The sequence below is a fragment of the Pipistrellus hanaki genome (assembly GCF_964339955.1).
Source record: "Pipistrellus hanaki genome assembly, chromosome: 8".
NCBI lineage: Eukaryota > Metazoa > Chordata > Mammalia > Chiroptera > Vespertilionidae > Pipistrellus > Pipistrellus hanaki.
Genome location: NC_140510.1, coordinates 24,160,999 through 24,183,477, shown reverse-complemented (window position 1 = coordinate 24,183,477; position 22,479 = coordinate 24,160,999). Strand labels below are relative to the sequence as shown.

At 36.3% G+C, this 22,479-nt stretch overlaps 1 protein-coding gene across 2 annotated transcripts in view; it reads right to left on the bottom strand.

The window, feature by feature from the left end:
- ARHGAP15 (Rho GTPase activating protein 15) overlaps positions 1–22,479 on the bottom strand; it is a 609,260-nt gene that overhangs the window by 125,819 nt on the left and 460,962 nt on the right. The gene's annotated exons all lie outside the window — the stretch shown is intronic.

Below are 22,479 nucleotides of genomic sequence, written 5' to 3'. Positions count from 1 at the left end.
CTCTCTCTCTCTCTCTCTCTCTCTGTATAAAGTCAGCAAGGAATAGAATACTGAATGAGAAAGGATATTAATTCCTTCTTACTGCTTCAAAAATATCTCTTTTTTTAGTTCTCATCTCATCAAGGAAAATGTGCCCAGCAACAATATTAGACAGACCCCTGTTGGCCTGCACAGGCTATGCAAAGCTGTCAGAAACGATAACACACTAAAGACAAACCACAAGTGCTTACCAACTCCTCTCAGAAACAACGGAAATGCTTGCTTGGGAAGCCTGAGTGAGTTGAAACGTTTAAATATTCAAGACAATAAATGCCAAAATGAAGTTTTTAGAGTAAATAAAGGGACGCCAGGTTATTATTTTTTCCCTTTTGCCCTCAATATGAAAGCCTGGAATCATTTTCATCCAAGAAGTGATAGACTAGGGTTTGAAAACAACATCCTCACATACAGCTAAAAGGACGCAGGCACAAAAGCATTGCAGTTGATCCATAGCATTTATCTTTCCAAACATGCGACATGGAAAAGGTTTTGGATTCTGGGCTTAATGAAAACTAAAGCTAATCATTTTAGACAACCTGAGGGTTCATGACAAAGCTGAATATCCTGGCAAGAACTTAGCAGGTATTTGGTCAACTGGAATTTTGTTTCTTTACCAATGTCTTAGGCTCGCATGCACATGCCCTCTTGGTATCAGCTTTTCAATGCAGGGAAGAATATGCACTGAAATTATTTAAAAAAAAAAAAAAGAAAGAAAGAAAGAAAGAAAGCTGAAAATTGTCACTGTAGGGAATCTCTGCATGAGCTGTTTTGCTAATACTGTTCATGTCCTTTTAAAAATATTAGCTGAAATCCTTATCAGATCTTTTTTCTAAATGGACTATTATTTTATTATTTCCAGGGCTAGGAAGTGATGTTCCTGCTCACTAGGATGCTTGCAGTGAGAAGGAGTGAAGGTGGATGTGTGTATTTCAGACAGGCTAATTTTTTTTCTTTTCAGTCTCCATTCCTACCTCACTCATAATAATACGATCCACAACAAAGTCAGCAGAGGAGACCTTCCTTCTGTCCTGCAATCATTTTTGATTGATTGTATTTCAACAATTAGTCTTTTATTTGGCTACACACTATTGAAATAGGACGACAGCATCTTAGCAGGCCAGCTTTAAACAGTCAACTGTTAACAATAGCATCAAAAAGGGAGACCTGATGGGGTTTACTGTCACTTTAAAGAACGGGGTTTTCACATTGTTGAAATCTGTCAGATATTTTGAAATGTCCCTCTCACTATGGTGCCACACCCCCTGCGTGCCCTTATAATAAAATTGGTTTTACTCCTGATTAAATCATTTTCTCCCTACCCACCACCATACTTCTCATAATGGACCTGTGCGCTCTACAGCTGGTGTTCTTCCCATGGTACCAATTCTTACTTTATCTTTTAAGCACTTTGCTGCTAAGATCTCATGCAGAGTGCTTATGTTTTGTTAAGAGCTTCATTCTTAGAGAAATAGCTTAACACATGTTCTAAAAATGTTGTACAACTTATTGCTTAAAACACATTTAGAAAATGTATAAGTGCTCTAGCTTTGGCACTGAGCTTTAAGTGGAAACCTAAACACACACATGCACATGCTCACACACACATAACTATCTCTACCGAAAATTTATCAGAAAAGTCCAACATAACATGCCATTTTGATAACATAGGTTTGAGATTGTCAAAGGAAAGTGTTCAGGTAAAAAAAGAGAATGATTTCATGTTGAGTAAGAAAACAAGAACAAATAATTGTGACTAAAGGCAAAAGCCACTGATATTAGTTATGCTCATATGAAGTCAGTTAATTCAAATGACTGTGAAAATAGAACATTTTAATACATTAAAATTTGCCAATCAATATATACCATTTGATTATGCCCACTTGAAATGCCATGTAATATCAATACCAACTTGTGTTGCATAAACCTGCATTCCTACTCTAGATAGCTATTGTAGTCTTCATTCAAAGAAAAACAATAATTTGTACCACTTCAACAAGTAGCTTAAAGAAATAATATGGCATGTAGTGATATATAATACCTAATTTTAATATTAAATTATTATAAACCAGTGAGTTTAAGATATATTTTTCAAGGCCACTGTGACTTATCAAAGCATACAGCTTTGTCCATATTCAGATGCCTTCTCATGAATCCAGCCAGTTCTCAAGATGAACAACTGTAAGTCTTTCAGTGTTAACAGGTATCATTCTAAATACATCCATATTATTTGATAGGCATTTTCTAATGAAACTGCTAGCAGTGAAGACATCTTATACTTCTGCTCTTTCCAGAAGAGCAGGGTTCCTAAACAGTGATGCACTGTTGACCTGAGGGTTGGATAATTCAGGATTGTGAGGCCGTCCTGCATTCTTGGATGTTTAGTAGCATCCGTGGCCTCAGTAAGACTTTCCAGTGATATGTTGAAAAATATTTTATCATTTAAAGTTATTCCCAGTTGAGGACCATTACAATGAAGCCTGTAAAAGCATGTAGAAGTTACTCAACAAATATTGATTTATGAAGTTTACCTTAGGTAGGCAGAGAACTAGAACACTAGATACACACATACTAAAATTTCTTTAATATGACCTTAAGAATTGCTCATTTTTATTGAAAAAATATCTAAATCTTTTATAGAACAAATTTATAAAACTACATTTCAGGATCCTATGCTACTAAAAACAATAAACAACAATTACTTAGTGCTTACATTCTGGTAGGGACTATGCTATGAACTTTACACTCCTTATCTAATATAATTTTTTTTTCAATAAGAAAGTGAGAACTACTATATTATTATCATCATCTTTATTTCACAGATAGGGAAAAATGAGACATGGGTAGATTTAGTAACTTTTCCATGGCTGACAATAATGAATCCAGGATAAGGAAACAGTAAGCCCCTGCTTAAAAACCACTATGTTCAGATTTAAACTTGGCAGCAGAAGCTGAAAGGGAAAAGGTAGCTAAGTAGTAATTGCAAGTAGTAATAGATATATGATTACATCACAGATAGTGACTTTTAGATTTGTATCCTTAAATGTCTTACTTGAGGCTATGCTTTTACTATAAACTGACTCTTCCTTTTTTGAAATAGTTTTATTGATTTTTAGATAGAGAGGAAAGGAGTGGGAGTGAGAGATAGAAATATCAATAATGAGAGAGATACATAGGTCAGTTGCCTCCTTTATGCTCCCTATTGGAATTGAGCCTGCAACCTGGGCATGTGCCCTCATCAGGAATTAAACTCAGATCTCTTGGTCCATGGGACAATGCTCAATCCATTAAGCCACACCAGCTAAACTCATCTTTTCTAATTACCCATTTATAAAAACGAACATATTTTATATAAAGAGATATAAAACAAATCAACAACAAACAAAAAGAAGCTGCATTAGGAAATGGACATAAGATGGGTCAAATTGTTATGTGGCAATGGAGTAAAGAGGAAAGATGATTGAGAAATATTTACTGCTGGACTTACTGATAATTCCTTAGATATTTGTTTATTTGTAAAATGAAGATAGGTAGAAGAAAAGTTGTTGGTAGCAGATGAGAAAACATATCTGAAAAACATTTGGGAAGCAGTAGGCAACAATCATATGCAAGATACCCCTAGGACATTAATGTGAATAAAGACCAAAAGGACAAATTATGCAAGGGATGAAGGCAATGGAAATACTGAGCCAGCATCATAAACTATGCTGGTTGTTATAGAGCAGTGGTTCTCAACCTTTCTAATGCCGCGACCCTTTAATACAGTTCCTCATGTTGTGGTGACCCCCAACCATAACATTATTTTCGTTGCTACTTCATAAATGTAATTTTGCTACTGTTAATGAATCATAATGTAAATATCTGTGTTTTCTGATGGTGTTAGGCTCTACAGCAGCCTAAGGTTGAGAACCACTAGCAAGCTCGAGTCCAATACTGCAAGAAAGTCTGGTTGAATCAAGATACCTCACAATCCTCATTCTATTAATCTGTGTTGGTTTCTCCTGACTTTCATTTAGACTCTTTTCAATGTATTTGTCATGGCTTTTGGTTTAAAGCATTTAAACAGAATTGAAGATGAGTAAAACTCCTGAATTCAAATACTATGTGAGTTTTATTAGATTACAAAAAATATACTTAAATGTTGTATCCAAACAAGGCTGTCTTGAAATGCTCTTTCTTGAAGGGCCTTTTGTATATTTATTTTTTAAGTAAAATTTATTTACATCAAGCTAAAAACAATTATATGAGAAAGAAAAAAAAATTGACAGTAGCTACTGGGAACAATATTTCTTAAAAAGGAGAACTGAAAGATGGACCTTTGATAGTCACAGTAGGTTGCCATAGTTTCCAAGGAAAATGACACAACTAAATATCACTACTCAATTCTTTGTTATAAAGGGTTGCCCTCTATACTGTAGGATGTTTAGCAGCTTTCCTGGCCTCTATCCATCAGATTCTAGCAGCAACTTCCTCCCATGTTACAACTCCTTCCCCAAAATAAATTAAATGGAATAAATAAATATCACCAATAGCTTAATTGCCACTTTCCTCTTATATTTCTTACTAGTGGCTCTGTGCATGAAATTCATGCACATTAAAAGGGGATTACTTATAGGAAATATTTTTTTTAATATATTTTATTGATTTTCCACAGAGAGGAAGGAAGGAGATAGTTAGAAACATCAATGAGAAACATCGATCAGCTGCCTGAGGGGATGTGCCCACAACCAAGGCACATGCCCTTGACCGGAATCGAACCTGGGACCCTTCAGTCTGCAGGCTGATGCTCTATCCACTAAGCCAAACCAGTTTCGGCTATAGGAAATATTTTAATATTGCCATTTGCCCTTTCTCTATAATAGAAGTGTCAGAGGTGAATGAAAATTAGTAAAATGTATATGAAAATTTTCCTCCTGACAGAGTTTGGGGCATGCCATGGGACCTACAGTCAAGTCCCTGCCCATCCGCAGTGCCTAAAAATCGCATAAGACCCAGCCCCACCCAGCCCCACCTCCATTGGGTGAGATCCAGACCTGGCCGACCCAACCCCCAACGAGCCCTGCCAGGTGGGGGGCGCAGTCTGAAGTTCTCTGTCAAGCCCTACCAGGCAGGGGGGTGCAGGCTCAGGTGCCCTGCCCCAACCCAGCCCAGAGCCAGACAGCCTCAGGTCCCTGCTGATTGTTTCTTAAGGTTTGTTATAGGAACTCAACCTTCACTGTGGGTACAACCATCTTGTGTTGCAGAAACCCTACCTCTGCTATGGGCACCACCATCTTTGTGATGGTGTGATTGTCAATTTGCATATTCCCTCTTTATTAGATAAGATTGCTCTATAGATGGGTGTCACCAGAAGTTGCAATATCAGATCTGATTTGAATGAAATGCACTTTATTAACCCAGTATTGGTTGAAATGTGGTTGCAGATAATTTGAATTATCTAGACTGAAATAGAAACACAATAGTAAAGAGGTAATTTTTTGTGTATAGAAAAACAAGTTCACTTTTAAGTTGTAATTTTTTTTCCATGGCACTTTTAAAGCCTCTTTCCAACTTTTATTTTACTGTTGTAATAAAAAAGTGTAAAAGAAACTCCAACTTTCCCAGGATATGGAGAAAATAGCTCTGATTTCATTAATATAGTGACAAGAACCTATTACACTGTGAAACTCTCATAAAAAATGTGGCATCTGCTTCCAGCGCAGATGACCATTTGGAAACCTTATCTGAAAGGCCTGCTGGGTACATGAAAGTCACATCATGAATGAAAGCCATGCTGGTGGGACTGTAGATCTGAAAAATAATAATATGTCTGGCCATGAAATCAAACTGGAAGATTAGATATTAAAGTGGATAAAACACTCTATTTATCCATGAGGGTTTAGCTGATTTTTAGTTTAGTGCTTAAAAGAGAGGATCAAAAGGAAGTTCATTGAATCATATGACTAGCTCAACCTTTCCTGTTGTGTTGGCTCCTTAAAGTGACAGTTGATTTCTGGTGGATTAGAGAGGTTCCAATTCTCACACATGGTGATGTAAATCCTGCAGCCAAAACTATATCTTTACATGCTGTACTCCCCTAAAGCCATTTCCTGCAATACCTTGGTTATAACATGAGGCTCAGTGAGAGCATTCTTAGGAAACTAGACCAGTTGGCCAGTTAATTTGTTTGCTCACTTCATTTTTATTAAGCAAACAGATTCAATTAAAACTACCTATCAGAGGATTGTATAATGTGTTTTTTAAAGCTACAGCCATTGAGGCTGCTTTGTATTCCTCAACAGAAAGTGCTTCCCCAGGTGAAACTCAGAAATACTACTCGTCACTATACATTATGTTCTAGACATTTTACATCTTATTTCTATGTCATAGAATAATACCCAGTCGATCTTGAGTACAAGCAGGAACAAAATCAATAAACTCAAAGAGTATTACTCCAAATATGTGGTCTGTCATGTCTGAATTGTGTCTCCTCCGCCCCATCCATATGTTAAAGTTCTAACCCCTGGTATCTCAAAATGTAGTTGTATTTGAAGACAGGGCCTTTAAAGAGGTACTTAAGATAAAATGAGGTCAGATGGATGGGTCTTAATCCAATATGACCTTAGAAGAAGAGGAGATTAGGACACCTCAGATTAGAAGGGTTAGACTAAGAAAACCTTGCCAACACTTTGATCTTGGACTTCCAGTCTCTGGAACTGTGAGGAACCAAGAAAATTTCCAGAAACTGTCTATGATGTTAAAACATAAAAAAAGAAAGAAAAAAAGAGCTTTATTTCTTAATATTGAATGGGATATTCTGGCCTGCGTGTTGGCTTGCTTTCTATTACATCATGTTGTGGGTATTTCTTTTGGACATCACTTAAGAAGGCCTCAGCATGCAAGTAACATCACAGGCTCATCTGAAATATGTTTAGTTTTTCTCTTTGAAGGGGGTGGAACAGCCTTCTATATTCTTTACAGAAACTGTGTCAGGAGCAAAAATGTCTCATTTTTATTTTTCCTCAGACTTCATTTGAATGTAAATAATAACATAATGAATAGGTACAATTAAAACCTGTGAAGCAATCACCATAGGTGGAAAGTAAAACAAATTGTCATTGCATTGTGTATTTTTAATTTATAATGGCAGAATGTAAGTCATCTTCCCATGATAATAACTCCATGTGTAATGCCACCTTATAAAATAATGCTTCTCTCCAGGCCTCTTGATTTTACTTCTTTTGTCTAAGCACCGTGGAAGGTAGCCTTGTTCAGATTCTAACAACAGCAGCAGCAACACCACCACAGCAACATGAATTGACTTTATTTGTAGGGATCATAAATTTTAAGAAAGGACATATCGTGGTACCAATATATATTTCTTTAATTCCTTTTATACTCAGTTTCCAACACTGCTCTTATTTCAAAGACTTTTTGTACTCTGCAGACACTATACACAATGGTTCATTTTATTTGACCGTCTTCTCTGAACAGATTCTAAATTTGCTTAAATTCCATGGATGATTTCATACATTACATAGTCAAAAGGGTAGAGAATCCATAGGATTAAATTTCAACAAAGTCATTTTTAGTTTCCTTCCTCTCTGCCCTAAATTTCAACAAAATTGCTATTTGTTCCCTCTAAGTTATTACATTTGTAAATACCAAGCAGAAGTTCAGGTCAAAACATATCTCATAATGACATTTAGGAAATAAATATATAATCCTTATAAATTCCCAAATATAGAAACATGTATGTTGTACATATAGACAAATATATAGATGTTACTTAATGGACTAGTCCCTCACTTCTCTAATGAGAACTATCATATCTTCCTCCTAATTTTGTGTGAGAATTAAGTACAGTAACATATGTAAAAGATCCAATATAGGCTTGTTATAACATTATTAAAATTTCTATGTGGACAGTGCCTTTTTTGTCATTCAGACTTTGGCAAAATGTTTTCAGAATCCTATATAATGAAGAGATAATATGCTAATTAGACCAAACAGCAGAAGGACCATCCGGATCACCTTCTGGACGAAGCTGGGGTTGCGAGGACCGGAGCCCCTTGCATGAATTTCTTGCATCCAGCCTCTAATCTAATATAATTTTTTGGCTTTTATTGTTTCCTTCATTAAATTGTTGGTGTTTGTAGGGGTAGAAATAGTATTTAGAATGGGAAGAACTGGGCTTTTTGCTAGTTTAGTTTTCTGTCCTGAAATATTTCATCAGAAAAACAGAGATAAAAGGTGTACAAAATTGATAGAGTAAAAGAGTGCTACTGTCATTTGTTGATCATTTTATTCTTAGATAAGACATCTGTTAATTGTCAATTTAAGATAACCAAAATAAAGAGTTTTCTAGCAATTATTGGGGATAATAATTTTATTCTATATAAATTTTATTGATTGTTTCATGGAAATAGTTAAGTAAAATTTTTTACTTTGTATCACAAGAATAGCCAGAGTGCTAAAAAGAAGTTTGGAAATTTATAAATTTTACAGCTACTTGCATGAAATTAGCCAGGATAACTATATTTCAATTCATCAGTTTCTTTATGAAACAATAGAATAACAGCATTTCTTAATTCTTCCTCTATATGATGTTTCAGAATCAGAGTAGTGATATAGATTCTGTAATGAATCTTTCTATTATCATTAACTGGTTATTTATTATTATTTTTTTATGAATGAAAAGTCTTCGATATTTTTTTTACCTTAAATAAATCTGCCTGTCTGACTCCAGCGGCTTTGGACTTTCAAATCATGGAGCATAAAATCACTCTGTGTCCCTTTCTAGCATAATTTTGGAGAACCATAATTCATACAAATAATTCAGTGTGCCCTGTTTTTATTACAAAAGAGCTATAAAAACTAGTTGATCAAAATTGTCAAAACACTTGATGACATGATGCTTGAAACATATACTAGTAACTAATATGCAAAGTTTGGTTTTTATTGTTATTTTTAAAGTTCTATTTTATTTTGAAATAGATGTATTTATACTATGTAAAGCTACAAATATATGAGTATATTGCAATATTTTCTTGCTAGTTTCTCCCTAGTTAGCCAGTTTACATCCTATGATCAATTTCTAACATATCCTTTCAAAGACATTTTCTACACTCAATGTTATCCTCTACCACCACTTTTTAAATAACCCACATAAACAGTGATATAATCTGTATACTGTCCTGCATCTTGATTTTTTTTTTGCTTACACTATATCATATAAATTGTTCAAAATCAAGACATAAAAAACTTTTTCATTTCTTGTTGTTTTGTTTGTTTGTTTGTTTGTTTTTTGTTTTTTTTACAGCAACGTATTTAATTTTATGGATATATAATAATTTACTTAACCAGTTTTCAATTGTTGAATATTTTGCAAAATGCTAGTGTGAATAATCTTGTAATTACATGATTTATATGTAAGTAAAAGTATGTACCTGTATGAGTACAAAAAGTTCCTAAGACCTGGAATTTCTAGGTCAAATGTTGTATGTATAGTTAAAATATTGATAGACTTAGCCAAATTGTTTTCATGGCTAGTGCACCAATCTATTTTACCATCACAATATTTGAGAAACTATGGCATATTCAGAATATATATTCATTGCTGACTGTAACTCTTCTCAGATTCCCATAATACATTGTGCATTTAATTGTATAGTTAAAAGAAATATAGAACAAAGGATAAAATGGGGAGAAATACAAAGTCTTGGACTAAAAATAAACATAAAAATCTTAGTTAAAAACATGAGAGACTCTTATGGGAGATTTAACTTCTGATAAAATTAAATGTTTAAATGTTTAAATTACAACTGGTAAACAATTGATGTTTAATAACTGCATAATAATAATTACAAATAAGAAAATGAGCACCAAAAACAATAACTTTTCTTATGAAATAATAAACTAATATCTAGAAACAAAGGGAAAAAATGAGCTTGCTGAAAATGAAATGAATAGATGGAATTCCACAATGTATTATATGTGAAATTAACATTATATATTAAATTGTCATAAACTATATGCCAATTTCAGTATTCAATTATCCACATAAAGACAAACAAATAAAATAGCAATTAAATGAATTAACATATTAATTAATTACAACAATTTATGAAATACCTACTAGGTGTTAGATATTTTGCTAAGTGCAAGAATAATGGGTGGGTGGGAAGGCACTTATAAAGACAGAATGAGGATGAAAAGATGTCTATCTATTGATGTCCTGAGAATTCTCAAGTTCTCTTTAGTGTCAGTACTGGGATTGTGCTATCTCTAGGAAAGGAGCTCAGATTCCAGGTGAAACTCTCCTCTCTCAGCAGAGCAGAGATGTACTTGAAATAACCTTATCGTACATATTCTTGTGATGTGTGTGGGAGATACAGGCTTCTGTGACTAGATACTCCTCTTGCTTGACTTCTCTTCCAATCTAACACCAAACAAACTTGTGGCACTAATTCCTGGGCCTCCCTGTGTGGTTCCTGACATCATTCATGTATCCTTACTCTGTCCTATTTTGGGCTTCATTTCAGGTCCTGCTCACTGTGTTTCTGATTCTAGCTTGATCATCCCATCCTTCCAGGGCTCACCCTACCCTAAGTAATTTAACTATATTCCATTCCTCCTCCAAAGGAGCTTGTTCTTATTCAACTTTGTATCCTCAGGGTTTAGCCTAGTGTTTAGAGCCTGGTGCACTTCTATTTTACTATTTATGAATATACTGGAGGCCTGGTGCATAAATTCAAGCATGGGTTGGGGTCCTTGGCCTGGCTGGTGATTGAGGCCTATCAGAGGGCTGGCTGGCTGGGGGGAGGAGCCATGGTAGATTGGCCAGCTGGCCCCTGATTGGGGCCACTGAGGGCCAGCCGGGGGGAGGGGCAATGGGAGGTTGGCTGTGGGAGTGTATTGACCACCAGGGGGCAGCTCTTGCATTGAGCATCTGCCCTCTGGTGGTCAGTGTACATCATAGCAACTGTCAACTGGTCATTCTGGCTATTTGGTCATAACAGTTGCTTAGGCTTTTATATATATAGATTTGCATTACTTGTCAAATATTAACCTCCTTAGATTATAGATGCTATTTCAATATGGTATAACAATAACTATATGTACACACACATCCAAATACAGCATCATTTTTGTATTATTTTTGATCATAGTTTTCTCTTTCAAACACATTTTCAAATCAGTTCAAATAAAACTGATACCAAAGATATAATTAGCTTGCTAAGTCACTCATTCATTCATTATCAAATATTTATTAAACTCAAATTTTGTGCTAGGCATATTGTAGCTACTGCAGTGAAAATAACAGATTTAATTTAAAAGCCTAGTTTTTAAGTTCAAAGTTATATAGTAGTAGCATTTATCATAATCCATTGTAATTTTTTATATTTTTATGAATTTCTTATAACCTGAAATAAATTCAGATAAATAGAAAAAAAATTAATAGATCATGGTAAATGCTACTATATAACTTTGTGTAGATAGTTATGACAATACTAGAGGCCCGGTGCACGGAATTTGTGAACTGGGGGGGAGGGTTTCCCCAGCCTTGCCTGTGCCCTCTCACAGTGTGGGAGCCCCACAGTTGATCTCCCCAAAGAGGTAGGCCCTGCACACCCATCTGGGGCTCCTTGATAGATCGCCCCAAAGAGGTGGGCCAGAGCCAGGGGTCCCACCTTCACACCGCACGAAGATGCTAGGACCCACCTCCGTGCTGTGCACTTAACATCAAGTCCCCTGCCCACCTGCATGTGCCCCACCATGCACACAGCCTTGCCACACCCACCCATGCCTGCCTGCTGCACATGAAGCCTCCTGGTGATGGATTGTTACAGTGTGAGGGCATCATCGTGTGAGGGTGTGACAACCACATAGGCTTTTATTAGTATAGATAGAAGTTCGGTATGTAGCTTTGGATGATAGTCAAAGGAAACTTGGTGGTGTGGGATTTGAGGAAAATGGGGGAAGAAGTATATAAATACCATTGTATGTAACAGTTATGCCAAGGACTAAGGAACATGATGCATTTGTGGGAGCAGAGTTGCTGGAGAGCTCAGAACAGAGTGTTGGGGATGGAAGGAAGGTACAGACCAGAGCATGAAGGTCCTTACAATTGAAATAGGCAAGGTGACTACAACAGGACAGTAATATTCTAGAAAGTTGCTCTGGTAGGAGTGAGCAAAATGGATCAGAGTGAATATATGCACGAGAGACTGTGTGTCTAAGAAGCACCATGAGCACAGAACTCAGTAGAAAAGCTCTGTTGTGTTAAAATACAGCATATTTAACTGTAAAAAAAATTAGGAGGTCAGGAAATGAAAGAGAGACACTCAGGTGTATTCATGAAATTATTACTAAGCAGAAAAAGAAGTCTAGAAAATGAAGGTTAGGCATGTAAAAAGGATTATAGTTCAGAGACAAATCATTGTGTATCATATCATTAGTTCAGGGAAGTCAAAATATTCTATTTTTTCTGAAGTTTTTAAAGACCCACTGGTAGTTGGAAAATGAGAATCCATTTTGATTATCTTACAGAAGATAAGACTTCAATGGTGTTTCAGTATCATGCACTATTTTACGGTCTCTACAAAAGGGAATTACAGTTAATTGGATTAGGCTGGTCTCCACATGCTGATTGTAAGAAAAGAAAGTATAAAAGTGTAACTATTGCTAACAGGTCATATCTATCATCAACCACGGGATTTGCTTTTTTACTTACCAGTAAGATTAATTTCTTCTTTACAATCTTTCAATTTGAAGTTGTTTTAATTATAGAGTTTAGAATATTCAAAGGAAAAGGCAAACCTACTTTTAATCTACAATGTATTATTAATAATTGACCTCATTTTTTCATCTTTATGATGAGAGGAAAAGAAATGGTTGGCTTGTTTATTGTTTAGAATATTTTTACCCACTTAAGATCCCTTTATAATCTTCTCTTAATTTTGACTTAATTAAACTTTTTTACACTGGATTTCTCTAAAGTGCTAAGCACAGAGCTACTCTTCTGGGGATTCATAAAGATGTAGTCTCTGCTTTCAGGGAACTTAACATCTAGAAAAGGACTTAGGTCTGGATACCCAAAATATCATTTCATGGCTAAGCGGAGTGTTAGATTTAAACTTTAAACTACTATTTAACACAAAATGGAGGTGTGCTCTTCTCAAGTACTGCTCTAAGTGCTTCACATGTAATTTATTCATTTTATCCTCACATGGGCATATGCTATAGATACTGTTAGTTCAGTGTTACTGATGGGGGAAATGAAGGTCCAGAGATGAAGCAATTTATCTAAATACCTCAGGTATTCCTTTAGAATTTAGTCAATCTGGCTCCTAGCCTAAAACCTCTGTCACTCTGCTAGCACAGAGTATGAACTGGTTCATTCTGGGTGGGGTGCCAGATGAAGTTTCTCCAAGACAATGGCAGTAAGGGATTCAAAGGATTTGGATGGACTGAGATGGGTGAGGAAGGATGTTCTAAGCCAGGTTTGTACTGATGTGGTCCCAGGATGAGCCATATCTGCATTATATGGGCCATCGTTAGAAATGCAAATTATCAAGTCATACCGCAGAGCTCCTGAATCAGGACCTCCTGAGTGGATTCGGCTGGTCTCCTGTGATTTAGTAAGTCCTCCAGGAGATTCTGATGCATGCTAAAGTCTGAGAAACACTGTTCCAGCAAGCAGATATACAAAGGATAAAAGTTTGCTTATTGGCAAGCAGCCTCTTTATAGCTAGTGCAAAGCTGGGTTATGAAATGCAGTGAGAACTTAGCTTGGAAGTCAGTCAAATGCCTTAACTGATTTTTAGACAAGAGAGAACCATCAAAAGTTCAGGTGGGGAAATAATATCATCCAGACTATTTTATGGAGTTCAGTCAGTTGGGAATGTAATAATACATTTGAGAGGTGAGAAGGTAAGAATATGCAAATTAATTAGGAAGCTATTGAAATAGACCAAGTCATCATGAAGGCCAGAACTAAGTAGCATTTGTAGAAATGCAAACAACAGGTTGATTTTCCTTTACCTCAGCTCCTTTCATATAAAATTTAATGAAAGAAGCTGAGGTAAAGGGAAAAGAGAGTTAAATAAAACTATAGTTTCTGCCTTAGCTGGTTTGGCTCAGTGGCTAGAGCTCTAGCCTGCAGAAGGAAGGGTCCTGAGTTCCTTTCTGGTGAAGGGCATGTATGTACCTCAGTTACAGGCTATAGGCCCTGATCAGAGGCATGTGGGAGGCAACTAATTGATGTGTCTCTCTCACATTGGTGTTTCTCTCTGTCTCTCCATTTCCCTTCCACTCTCTCTAAAAACAAAAGGCTAACTATAGTTTCTAGCTAGAAGGATGTGGATGTGCTGATGGCAGTTGTCTTATACTATACACCTGAGAAAGAGTAGCTAGGACTTTGTAATCATTCATTTTGTTCTAGACAAGAAGATGACAGAAATTATCATTTTGGTTTGGGAATGTGATAGCCATTTCATGCAGCAATCCAGTGGACATTTGGATATGGAACTTAGTACAGGGGCTAAAGATTGGATAGGTCAATTTGAGAATTAATCATCATAGAAGTAAAAGCTGAATAATATTAATGACAGTAAGAGTAATGACAACAAAAGCCATTATCCTAGTCCCTGTTGTGTGCCAGTCACTGTGATAGGCACTTTGCACATATGATGTCATTTAACTTCCATAGAAACCAAGCAAGGTAGCATTATCCACAGTTAACATGTGAAGATCTCAGGACCAGAGAAATAAACTAACTTGCTTAAGTTCATACAGGAAGTTAGCATCACAGTTAAGTTTTTAACATTGTTGCCTCAATCACAAGACCACTTAAACAACAAAAGAGGAAAATGAACATATAAAAACAGGTAGAGCAAGAAAAGTGCCATTTAAATTTATGTCCTTGAAATGAGACTCTAATTATTTAAGCAAACATCTCCAGATGATATGAAAGAATTATCCAACCAACAACGTGGATTCTTGCCTTAATAGTTTATCTCCAATAATCAGCATCTGCACAAGTAGTCTTCAGTTCACTGAACCAGTCATACTTTGTGATTTAGGTCATCTGTGCTGAAGTACCCTGGTCACTGCAAACCCAGCGCTCTCTGATGTGTTACTGATTAACAACAGTTACCATGGTATACATTTTATGGGACAAAACACATCTAAAGTTGAGAGGGATGAAACACATGGAGTGATAGGTGTTTCCCAGGTTCAACGGCTGTGTCTGTGCAAAACAACAAGTTCATGGTTTGAGACCAAATTGGTAACTTGGATGGTCAAGTATGGTAGCCTGTCAGATTTATACTCTCTGCCTAAGTTCAAAATGTTTATAAAGACAGTATTACATGGTGAATCTTGGTTAAAGATATACAATTGTTATTTTAGGAATATATATATGATCACTGGATTGCTGGATGAAATGGCCATCACATACCCAAACCAAAATGATTATCTCTGACATCTTCTTGTCTATATATATTAAAGCTGGGTTACATTTTCTTTGATGAACAGAGAGATTTTTTTTTAAAGTGGTAGAAGGGCCATAATTAATTTGAATGTGGGCTTCAGCACTTGAATGAACCTCCACAGTAAATTACATTTACAGGTTGTATTTATATATGAACACATCTTTGCCATGCATTTTAAAGACTAAGATTTTTTATTCTATCAAGTGAATGGCCTTTACTTTATGGCACAACCTGCCCCTGAATGTTAACTTTACACTTCACTCAGACCCGGATCATCGCTCTACCCAAAAACGAACTGTCCTTTATAACCTCCATACTTTGGTTCTTGCTCATTTTTTACGTAAACTATCATACCCATTCCCCTCCTTCTACCTCCTCCTACCAATTCTTTAAAGCCCAAAGGAAGCCCTCACACCCCCAGGAATCCTGCCTAGAGCCATCCACCTTTCCTTGATCTCACTTTGCTTTGAAAAGCTGAGCATTTATTGCCTATGACGGTAATTTGGGGATTAAGCATTAACAATCACTGTATTCTTTCATTGTCTCCTCCTGTCTGCTCCCCTGCAGACACCTCCTACTGGCCCAATCTAGTTGGAAGCCTTTGGCAAGAGGGGCTTTGTGGTGTAGCACACCACACCCAGGGCAGATCCTGGGCACTGAACAGGGTCCCGCAGAGTGGAGGACAGATGTGGGGTATCAAGGCAAACAAAAGTACAAGCATGTCAATCCAATAGTCTGTCAGTTGAAACCTAGAAGTCCAAATGCCTAGAAAAAATATGTCAGCATCTCAAACCAGTATAACTTGGTTGTGAATTTTGTAGAAACTTTCTGGGTGGGGATGGGAGGGACAAAAATCTTTTGTGTAAGGCCATTCCTAACATCCTTAATCCCATAAAGAAACACATGTACATGCATTTATTTCAATGTGTAATTATTGACATAAACACAGCTGCTCTCTATGTTAAAGGAACATTAAGCTCACAAAAGCATGGAAATTCCTACTTAGAGTGTCTACTCCATCCTTAACATGCCTTGTTGTGCCCAGATGCTACATGCATTTTTGCACCATTTAAAAGGTTGATGTACAAAAGCAAAAAGGTGGCATAAAAATTAACTGGAGAGAGGATTGAGATGTCCCATGTAGAGTTGTCCCATTCTTAAATTTTATTATGCTCTAATCTCCATAATGCTTAGACACAACCGAACAAATTAAGAATTAAAGAAGCGATTATTTGACTGCAGGTTTTTGGATTCGGGGCGGAAAAGCTATACATGTAAAGATACACAAGACACGTGTAGCCAAAACATAAGAATACTGACATTGTGTAGTTTATGTGAAACTTAAAATAAACAGAGATTTAAACTTCCCTTTGGATGGAGAAATACAGAAAAAGTTGCTCACAACAAAGCAATTGACAAGAAAGATAGCATCTGCTTTTCTGTCTATTCAAGCTGAAGTTTTTCATTCTAAATGCAAGCAATGCTTCCCAAGTTAACATAATTAACTCGTGACAATCCTGCAACATCGTAATATAAGATACAGATGGAAATCCAAAGCTTTAAAAATGTCAGCTAACTGCATCAGGATTATCACTTCTTTTAAAGTGAGCAAGCCATAATGCTAATTAAAACAGGTGTTTTTATTTCAAAGCCTTTTGCATGTTATAAAATTACAACCAGGGTTACTTATTTATTAGTCTGCTGTGAAACATACATCTTAGAAAAAAAGGGATCTGTGAAAACAACAAAGTAAGAAGATAAGGAGAATGACACTCAGCACTGCTTTCTGACACAATAGAGGACCCGTTGTTCAATTAGTTAGTAATTTCTGCGTGACTACTTGACAAAATCTACTAATTGTTAATCTTCTACTAACTATTGCTTTACATAATTAATTATATTCAAATAAAAACAACAAAGACATGTGGGGCAGTTGCCCTTTCAAGAATGTTATTTTCCCCCCCACAAACTGGTTCTGCTTACTGACGATATTTCTAGTATGAAAAGATATTAATCTCACAGGAGAAAACACATTAAAGAGTTCGCATACTCTGTCTTGTGCCTCCTTCACAGAGCACAGTCCCACCGGCCCACTCCCTCCACCACCACCAAGGACCCAACAAAAAAAAAAAAACCCTAAAATTACTGACTGCTTTCCACAAATCCATCCTCGAAGCAATTCATAACAGCCAAGAGCCCTTTGAGTTGGGATATTTCATATTAATTTAGCATTGCTTAAAATTCAGACGAACCCGTCCAGAGGTCAAGCATCATTCATCATTAGTTGAAGTGACATTTTCAACCCCTCCTCTAGCAGCTGCTGAGAAGTGGAGGAGGGAAAGGTATTCTTTGGGAGGAAAAAAACAAGACTGAGAACACAATCCTTGTTCTATCCACAGAGGAGAAAACAAGGTGCCTCTATGTCAGCAGGGATAATATGCTTAACTTTGGTGATGTCATTCTTCCCTAACCCCAGAGTCACTAAGCACAGGGCAGCTGCATTCCGCCACTTAGGAGTTCTAGTGGAGATCAGTATTAACCATTTTAGATGTAAATGAAGGCCTTTAGTGGGGTGGAGAACATAGCTTTGTGAGCTGAAATGATGATTTATATCGGAATCCTATCTTGTTTTTGAGAGATTGCAATTTGTTAACAAGGCAGCCCTTGTTCATGTGGCATCCTCCAGGCATAAAAAATTCTGGGAAGTGGAGTGCGACCACTTTTGAAATTGCAAAACAGCATTCCAAGGCTTTGCAGCCAACAGGCTGGCCAAATCAGGGCCTAGGAAGCTTCATAGTTACAAATGAAAGATCACTCTCTTTTGTGGGATGCCTCCCTTTCTCTGAAACATGAAGGTCAGACAGGAAATGGGAGCAATTAAAATAAAAATGCAATCAGAAAAAGTAGATAACTGGTATTTTAATGACCAGTAATTCACAGGGCTTTTGATAATGCATAGATGTTTGCAAAATTGTAAGACATCTTTGGGACCTAAAATATCAGGATATTTGCTCTAGGAAGCAAAGTCTCTCTGGCAAATATTCACAGCCCAAAGGCAAGAATTATGAAAAATACTAATGACAGAGGAGAGATGTGAAGGTTTTTGCTAAGAGTCCAGTCTTTCTTTGAGTTGCCTTTTCAGATTCTGCCCCACCTGGTAGAATTTTGAAAACAGTAGAATTTTGGTGCTATTTCTCTTCTTAAGTCAGAGCCCTCTGACTGAAAGGTATCTATAGTGATTATTTATGTTGTAGAAGATAACCATTTTCTAAATTTTGAAAAATTAAAACTAAGAAAGACTGAGATTTCATATTGGGAAAGAAAGTAGTTTCAATGAATCTTGTACCATGATGGTTTATGTGGATTTGAATTCTGTATATAGTTATGATTCTGTTGCATTATGGCACATAGAACTCAAATAATGCAGTATTTTCATCTGTAGTGACTTTCCTGATATTACTTAACCTTCTCATCCACTATGTTTGGCCAGAAGAACACATATTCTTAAGAAGCAAGTGGAGTAAATAACAGCCTATGATGAGGCAGGAGAGATCACAGGTCCTTTGGATTCTTACACATATGGTCAGAGCCTGCAGTGGTCCAATTTTTAGACTTGACCCTGAGGAAAATGTACACCTTTTACTTACATCAAAACCATATGGGATTTCTGGCATTGAAAAGTTCTTTACAAAGTAAGCTTTAAAATTGGATATGAATGTCTCATATACAAGCTAACAAAAAATAGAGGCTGTCCGTACACAGTGGTTCAAGGACCATGGTTAATTCCCAATGTCTTTTCCATTTCACTGTTAATTACTCTGATATGGACTGAGTGCACACAGAGATCAAACTGGGGTGTTAAAGAGGTAATTACCTGGATAATTTAAGAAATTATTTTTACTGAACTAATTGAAGCAAAGTGTGATAATAGATAATGCTGGTCTGATGCATCACAAATAAAACATTCTCAATTCAGTATCTCCTTCCAAAATCACAATTATCTGGGAAAATGTAATGAGTTGGTATTCCACACACTCTACAGGACAGTAAGTGGAGTTCAAAGAAATAACTACATAAACATTGTCAATGGGAGAGCCAGGATTTGAACCAGGTCTTTGAATATAAATTTTCTTTTTATTGTACAATTATAACATCATTGCTACTATTTAAATCAGCTTTTCATGTTATTGTTAAACCATATCTAAGGTGAACTATGAAGAAAGCATCAGGGATAAAATCAGTCTAACCACTTCAAAGTCAAAACACAGGTAGTTTGAAAGTTACAGATGAATGGCTTTAAGGTAGGTCTTAATTAGTTTCCTGTAGCCCATCAGTTCCATCTCTTTATCCTGGAAGACAAAAGTGTCATTACATTAAATGCCCTGAATCTGCTTTATAGCAGTGTATGTTGGCATAATTGTTAGCTCAGGATCACTTACTAATTTGTCCCTTCTCATCCTCTCTCACTGGGATCTGTCATATTTCCAACACCTGGGAATCTTACACTTCTTAGACATATTACAGTGCCTTGTTTCTATGAATTTAGGCAAGTAAGTTTTACCTTCTTCCCTCAGGATTATGCTTTTCCCCCTTGATATATAGTCCTAGTGGAAGAGAATGCCAAATGAAAAATGTTTTTTATGCTAGAGTTCAGCTCTAGAGCCTAGGTGGATGGAGCAGGAAGGAGCTGAGTCAGACTTCATATAATCTTGCCTCTGTCTCTTAGTCTCCTAGCTTCAGTTGCTGGGTTGTTGTGAGCATTTACTACAGAAAAATATATGTAAAAACAATCTATAAAACTATAAAATATTATGATATATAAGGCATTATTACTACTCCAATCTGTTCTTCACTGGAAAAGATATTCTTGAGAGAGAGGGCATTTAGGAACAAGCACAGAGCAGAGTTTTAAGGATGCATGCCACATTCTAGAGAATGAAGGGTGTCTGAATGACACTATTTAGTTGCAACAAATTCTATTCCTCATCATTTAATTTTAATGGGAATATATAACCAACATAGTTAGAATGAATCAAATCATAATCTTCACTATGAAGCCGCACCTAGAAATATTTATTTGGGAATATCTCAGTAGATATCTAGATATAATACTTTCTCTGAAAGGGTTTTTTGTATAAATAAATTCATATTGACTAAATGCTAATGATCTAAAGTTTGAATTTTATAATTGTATGACATTTAAGTGACATAATGTAGGAGCTAGATAAACCTTGAATAGCTGAACAGAGGAATCCTGCAAGTAATAACTGTGATGATTCTTCAGATCTGATGATGCTTCAGATGCTTAAAGAACAATATAGAGGCACAGACACAATCAGGGCTATCCATACAATTCCACCCGTTTTCCTGTAAGTATCCATGATGGGGGATCTTGGAAAATCCCAATGCTATAGTCAAATATGAATTTTCAATTGAAGGAACAAGAAACAACCAGGCTCAGAAAAGTTGGTCTTTCCAACTGCTGGAATAAAACTCTGTATGGAGCCTACTAGTAATATCTGTGGCTGTCTTCTGTCTAACCTTCAATGTTAAATCTTATATTCAATGCAACCACTACTTTAAGAGGTTCTTTTGTAGTCTAATGGATCTCATTGTCAGGAAATGGTTTTTGATATTCAGCCAAAATCAAGCTTTCCAGAAACAAGTTTTATTTGCACATTTCCCTCCTTTAATATTTATGGCTAATGTAGATATTTCATTTATGGGCTTCTTTTTTAAAACTTCAAATTGGTAGATGAGGAAAAAAAGAAGAGTTTATTCTTTTTCTTTTAGGATTTCTTCCCCCCACCCCACCCCCTTTTTTATCTGCAGTAAACTTAACTGCTAATATGGATGGGCTACTTCTCCACTGATAAATCTTTACAAAGAGAAGCAGCACAGATAGGTGGGAATATTTGACCAGTACCTCGCAAGAGCCTCGGCTGAAAGTTCACCAAACAAACTAAATCTGTGAGAAGACTACTTCAACTTCAACAGCTTTAAGATTCTTTGTATTGCCATCATTCATTGGTAACTGGGGAGTTTTTATAGCCTTTCAAATCTTAGAGTCCTTTCAATCACTAGATGCCTTAAAGGGACAGAAGGCCTTAAAATGTGCTCCGATCTCCCTAGCTGCAAAAGATACATAGACAGAGGGGGGAAAAGTCAAACAACAATACAAAAAGCATTAATGCAAAGAACAGTGGGGTCTCTCCCTAATTTGACTTTCTCTACAGGTGGCCTGCAGCTGCATCCAAACAGGTTACTCCATTGCCTTCCCATGAGCTTGACAACAAAGTGCTATCTGTATTCTCAAGAATACATTTAGTGGCATAGACTGATTCAGGTCTAAAAATAAGAAAAAAGCATTTTTCCTGCATAGCCTGAGGTAACTCTGTGCACCAGCAGAAGACAGTAGCACTCTTGTCTTCCTGGCTGTGCCGGAACATAAAGGAATCAGAAACCTTCTTCACATGACTCAAAGAGGCCCAGGGCCAGCAAGGAGTTGATTCATTCTATTTATATCCCTGTGAGTCCCGATGACTACATACAGCAGCTGGGCAGGCAAAATCAATAAGGAATATTCTGTTTTCAATGAACAAACTACACATACAGATCTTGAAGATTGATATACCTGTTTAAATAAGTATATTGTTGTGCAGGCCAACATAATGGTGAGATAGGCAATATGAGGGCCTACTTATTTAGTTTGGGATAAGAATAATTGATTAGACCACCTTTACTAATCTCATTTAAGAAGAGACATACACCCTGCCTGAGTGGTTATTGGTGATGAAATTAAAAGAAGCAAAGCCAGAAAAATGCTTATATTGAACAAATAATCCTTCTAAAATTGATTTATAATTTATATATTAAATGCCTAAATAGTATCTGTAAAATCAGTTTTCCAAGAACATTGCATTTTGTATTGAACATTTACATGTGAGGGAGTCCAGTTTATTTCTGT